The sequence below is a fragment of the Alexandromys fortis genome, unplaced genomic scaffold (assembly GCF_014885135.2).
Source record: "Alexandromys fortis isolate MF-2015 unplaced genomic scaffold, M_Fortis_MF-2015_v1.1 scaffold_3, whole genome shotgun sequence".
Taxonomy (NCBI): domain Eukaryota; kingdom Metazoa; phylum Chordata; class Mammalia; order Rodentia; family Cricetidae; genus Alexandromys; species Alexandromys fortis.
The window spans coordinates 15,646,290-15,652,510 of NW_026067909.1; the positions used below are offsets into that span (position 1 = coordinate 15,646,290).

The 6,221-nt window shown below is 46.1% G+C and overlaps 1 protein-coding gene across 1 annotated transcript in view; it reads left to right on the forward strand.

The window, feature by feature from the left end:
• LOC126498858 (EF-hand calcium-binding domain-containing protein 5) overlaps window positions 1–6,221 on the forward strand; it is a 32,164-nt gene that overhangs the window by 3,161 nt on the left and 22,782 nt on the right. Inside the window, exon 2 of the mRNA XM_050137795.1 lies at window positions 2,978–3,094. The gene's annotated coding sequence lies outside the window, so the exon portion shown is untranslated. The remainder of the gene's footprint in view (window positions 1–2,977; window positions 3,095–6,221) is intronic.

Genomic DNA, 6,221 nt, shown 5'->3' on the forward strand with positions numbered 1-6,221 from the left:
GGTGGTGTGTGTGTGTGTATGTGTGTGTATGTGTAGATGTAGCCCAGGCTGACTTCAAATTCTGGAACTCAATACGTGGCCAACAATGACCTTGAATTTCTGATCTTCCTCCCTCCACCCCTGGAGCACTGAGATTGCAGGTGTGAGCCACCACGCTCCGCTTATGTAGTGCTGAGGATGGAACCTGGGACTTTGTTCATGTTAGGCAAGCACTCTGCCAACCCTGATACATCTCCAGCCTTCATTTGTGCTTTGACAAGGTCTCAGTCTGTGCCCAGGTTTGCCTACAATTCACAGTGCAGCCCAGGCTGGCCTCAAACACCAGCACTACTCCTGCCCCAGCTGGGATTACAGATGTGAGCCTCCACTCTTGGCTGCCTTATGTGTTTCCTTTAAGTTTCCTGAGTATAGATTCTTGCCTAGATTTTCCCACAAGACTCTAAAAGATTTTTAAGCCCTTTGCTGTATTTTTGTGCACACGGTTAACCCTAAGATAATTTCCCCATTCCTCTCCTTAATTTGGTCAGTTGCATCATCTGATAGCTTCCAGAGAAAGTGACTATTTGTGCCAGTCTCCTCCTCCTCCTCCTCCTCTTCCTCCTCTCTCTCTCTCTCTCTCTCTCTCTCTCTCTCTCTCGCTCTCGCTCTCGCTCTCGCTCTCTCTCTCGCTCTCGCTCTCGCTCTCATCGTACTGTGCTCAGTCTGTCTCAAACTCCCAATCTTCCTGATTTAGCCTCCTGAGTGTTAGAATTACAAACCACACCATGCCTGTAGTAGTTGTTAATTACCGGTCTTTCCCTTCCAGCATGTAAGCTAGAGAACAGACATGTGTGTCTGTCTGTCTTTGGAGGCTGTCCTAGTCCTAGCACACAGTATACATTAAGCATGTATTCATGGAATCGGGTTGTGACATTCGTTGACTTTACCCATTTCAGTACCATCTAACATCAATGGATAAATCTTTGCAATAATTTCCCTTCTCAGACTGTCTCTTGGCTCTGTGTGTTCCATACCTGAACCCGAGCTTTGTCTGGGCACAGGACATAAACTCAGCAACTTGAGGATGCGCTTTGTTTTTCTCCAGCGTGGCTCCCGGGACACCAGATCTATTTTTAACCAGTTGCACAGCAAGCCATTCTATGGCTATGGCCTGTTTTCTGCTCTCTGTCCCGGATATTTCTGCCTTTCCCTTTGTCCGAAGCTAATTAGTTGCTTTTTCCTCCATTTTCTGAGAACTCTGATCCCGTAGTTGGACAATAAAGTGGAGGTGGTGGGATGGGTGGACCCATAAAGATAAGCTTCCGATGACAAGCCTGTGAACAGGATCTTTTTATGCATTCGTTTGAAAAATGTAAAGAGTTTTATTTATATGTGTATGAGTGTTTTACTTGTGTGCATGTATGTGCAGTACATGGGTGCTGTGCCCACAGTGCCCAGGGAGAGAGTGTTGGACCCTTTGGAACCAGAGTTACAGATGGTCGAGAGCCAAATTCTCTGCAAAACCAACAAGTGCTCCTCACCACCAGTCATCCCTCCAGCACTCAACTAGTGCTCCTAACCCCTGAGTCATCCCTCCAGCACTCAACTAGTGCTCCTAACTCTCAGTCATCCTACTAGGACTCCAACTAGTGCTCCTAACACCCGAATCATCCCTCCAGTACTCCAACTAGTGCTCCTAACTCTCAGTCATCCTACCAGGACTCCAACTAGTGCTCCTAACACTGAGTCATCCCTCCAACACTCCAATTAGTGCTCCCAACCATGATTCATTCCTCCAGCACTCTATTTAATTATTTTATTTTGAGGCAGGATTTCTCTCTATACCCTAGGCTGGTCTTGAACTTGTTATGTAACCCTAGCTGCCCTCAACCTTTTGATCCTGTCTCAGTTTTCTTTTTTCCTATTCTTTTTTCTTTTTTTCAAGACAGAGTTTCTCTGTAGTTTTAGAGCCTGTCCTGGAACTAGCTCTTGTAGCCCAGGCTGGCCTCGAACTCACAGAGATCTGCCTGCCTCTGCCTCCCGAGTGCTAGGATTAAAGGAGTGCGCCACCACCGCCTGGGCCTGTCTCAGTTTTCTATATGCTGGGATTACAAATGTGCGTGGCCATGCCTGCCTTTCTTTGGTCATAAGATCTTGTTGCTGGTGAACGATGCTGATAGCATTTTCTGACTTGTTCTGGTGCAGGCCGTGCACTATGCATGTTCCCTATCATCTAATCCTTTTGCTCATCCCTCCAGCACTCAACTAGTGCTCCTAACTACTCCGCCGCTCCATCTGCCAACTCCAAACTGCCGAAGCCAGGCTGTGACTCAGACAGCCTGACCTCAGAGCCACTCTACTCAGAGGGACATTCAGCTCCGGACTTCCTCATTTGCCAAAGCAAGCTCTGCCTGGGGTAGCGAGAGCCTTTCCATTTATTCAGTGAAGCTTGCAAAAATCACTTCAGCGGCAAGTTTTGTTTTATTTTCTTTTTTGAGGGTTTTTTTTTTTTTTTGAGACAGGGTTTCTCTGTATAGCTTTGCAGCCTGGCCTAGAACTCGCTTTGTAGACTAGGCCGGCTTCGAACTCACAGAGATCTATCTGCCTGCCTCTGCCTCCCAAGTGTTGGGATTAAAGGCATGCACCACCACCGCCCATCTGTGACAAGTTTGTAAGAACATAAACTCAGGGGCTGGAGGTAGGGCTCAGCTGTTAAGAGCACCAGTTGTTCTTCCCAGGGACTGGAGTTCAAATTCAGTCCCCACATGGTGGTTCACCACAATCTGAAATCCCACTTCTGATGCCCTCTTCTGATATCTTCGGGCACTGCATCCATGTGGTGTACAGATACACATGCAGATAAAACACTCATATATATATAATTTTAAAAAAGAGCCTAAATGCAAAAAGCAGTATTTACTTTCTCCCCTAGACCTGTGTCTACCTGAGACCATCATTTGAAGATTCCCCTGAGCTAAGGTATTGTCATCTCTTTCAGAGACTCCTTCTTGGGCACAAGATTAAGACAGCATTTGCCCTTGTATGAGAAATGACCTACATACACATCAGGAAATACAGATTCTGACCAATCGTCAGCTTTCTCTTCTCTGGCTGGGTGAGTTCTTTTCCCGAGTTGTCAGGGGCATTCTCCCAAGACCACAGACACCTGTGAAGTCTCTACGGCACGTGCCGACTGCCCTTCACATGCAGACGTGCCCAGCTTTCTAGTTAGCCAGGAGGTCTATTTGCTTATTTGTTGAGACAAGTTCATACTCTGTAGCTCAGACTGGCCTGCAACTGCTACGTCGACTAGCCTGGCCTTGAACTAACAGAGCCCCACCTGCTTCTGCCTTCAACAGGTTAGAAGTAAGGGTGTGCATTGCTATACCCAGGCCCCCATTTTAGTTGGAAAGTTCTTGCTATGTTCCCCAGATTGGCACTGAACTTATGATTCTCAAGTAGCTGAGATAACAGGTCCACAAAAATCTCGCCTGTCTGGGTTTTGTGTGTTTAATAACCTTTTCTGCTTAAGTTAACCAAGACGGACATATTTCTGGGAGTTAAGAGCTTCTGAGTGGATTTCATGTGTCCCTGATACCTTTTATTTTTGTCTTTGTATCTTTCTAGTAGTGTTACTTTTCATTTTGTTTTTTGTTTGTTGTCTTTTTGTTTTTGTTTGCTTGTTTTCAAGACAAGGTCTCACTATGTAGTTCTGGCCATCCTGGAGCTCACTATGTAAACCAGGCTGGCCTCGAACCCGCAGAGATCCACTTGTCTCTGCCACTTGAGTGCTGGGATTAAAGGCGTGCACCACTATGCTCAGCTAGATCTGTTTTTCTTATAAAAGGATTCTGAAAGTAATATCATCATCATTATTATTTTGGCTCTTGTTTCAATAACCTAATTCATTCAGCAAGCAATGAATCCTTGTATGCTGGCTGGAAATGTAGGGGAAAATAGGACCAGGTCCTTGTTCTTTGTGTTTTTTCTTACTCTGGGACAGATGTATCAGCAAGTACATTCTAAGGCATGGTGAGATGGGGTTAAAGAGGCTGGGTGGGCCCAACTGCAGAGGCAAGTCAGTAAGACATGAGAAAATGCTCAGTAGCACAGATGACCATTTGGGGCTGGACTTAGAAAGGTAAGAAGGGCCAGGTGCAGTGGCGCACACTTTTAATCCCAGCACTCAGGAGGCAGAGGCAGGTGGATCTCTGTGAGTTCAAGGCCAACATGATCTACTTGGAGAGTTCTAAGCTAGCCAGGGCTATATAGTGAGACTATGAAAAAAAGTAACAAAGAAAGAAAAGAAGAGCAAGAAGGAACAGGGGCCTTACAAGTGGACAGGGAGAGCAAATTATAACAGAAAGAGTAGCCCGCTGAGGGCCATGATGGGAAATGGAATCCCTTTCAGGAAAAGGCAAGGATAGATAGGGTAAGGCTAAAGTAGGAAGTCCAAGGTAATCAGATGTGAGCATGGGAAGAGCCTTGATGAAAGACTTTAGACTTTGCTCTCTAGGCTATAGGGAGAGTGACACCATCAGATCTGTACTTCGCTTATGTGAGTGACTGGTCACAGGTGAGGGGCAGGTGTGACGTCGGATAACTGCAGTAGTTCAGGGTTGAGATGGCAAGGCTATGACTGAGGCAGAGTGGGACTAAAGACAAAAGAGGGTTTTGACAGGTTTACAAATCCTATTCAAAGCTGGACGGCGCCTGCCTTTAGTCCCAGCACTTGGAAAGCAGAGGCAGTCGGATCTCTGTGAGTTCGAGGCCAACCTTGTCTACAAGAGCTAGTTCCAGGACAAGCACCAATAACTACAGAGAAACCCTGTCTCGGAAAAAAAAAAAAAAAACGCTGGACGAGGCAATCTAGTAGGAAGAAAAGAGTCCCAAGTGCAGGCAAAGTCATAGACACCCCCACTCCCACTGTTGGGAGTCCCATAAGAACACCAAGCTACACAACCATGACAGACATGCAGAGTACCTAACTCAGACCCATACAGGGTTGTGACTGACATTTCTGTCTCTATGAGTCCCTATGAGCCCTGCTTAGTTGATTCTGTGGTCTGTGTCCACATGGTGTCCTTGACTCCTCTGGCTCCTACAGTCCTCCCCCACTTCTGTGGGGATCCCCTGGCTCTGCCGCGTGTTTGGCTGTGGGTCTCTGCATCTGTTTCCATCAGTTGCTGAGTGACGCCTCTCTGATAACAATTGGATGAAATGCCGATCTGTGAATATAGCAGAGTATCATTAGGAACACTTGGAATCATTTCATTGACTTTTTTGTTTGTTTTGTTTTTTTGAGACAGGTTTTATCTGTGTAGCTTTGGAACCTGTCCTGGAACTTGCTTTGCCTGCTTCTGCCTCTGAGTGTTGGGATTAAAGGCATGCGCCACCACCACAAATATTTTGTGTCTAGGTTGATGCCCCAGTCCCACTGCTTGGAGCCTTACCAGGCTGTAGAAGATGGTCGGTTCAGGCTCCATATCCCCGTTACAAGGAGTCTTTCCTAGGGTCACTCGTGTAGATTCCAGGGAGTTTCCACTGCACTAGGTGTCCACATTATTCCCCCAAATGCCCCCTCCATTCCAGTCTCTCCCGGGACTCTCTGCCTCTATCCCAGCTGCCCTGCCCCCACTCCTCCTGCTCCCATACCTGCCCCCAGCTCACCCACAAAATCTATTCTATTTCCCCTTCCTAGGAAGATCCATGTGTGCCCCCTTGAGCCATCCTTGTTATTTAGCCTCTCTGGCTCTCTGGATTGTAGCATGATTATCCTTTACTTAACAGCTAATGTCCACTTATAAGTGAGTACATACCATTGTTAGTATCTGTGCTGACCTGCCCTTAGGGTCCTGACAGGATATGTCCTCAGCTGCAGCCACTAAGAGCACCTCCTGTGCACATTGCTGTGTTCCCTTTTAAAAGGTGAACTTCGCCCACCTTCTGTCTGTTTCCCTTGCTCCTCATCCTCACCAGCATGAGCTGTCACGTGTGTTTTTTATGTTAGCCATTCTGATAGGTAAGATGGAATCTCAAAGTAGTTTTGATTTGCATTTCCCTGATGACTAAGGATGTTGAACATTTCTTTGTTTCTCAGTCATTTGAGATTCCTCTGTTGAGAATTCTTTATTTAAATCTGTCCCCCATCTAATTTTAATTGGATTATTTGGTTTGTTGATGTCTAGTTTCTTTTTTTTTATTAGTTTTTTTTTTTTTTTTTTTTTTTTTAGTTTTTCGAG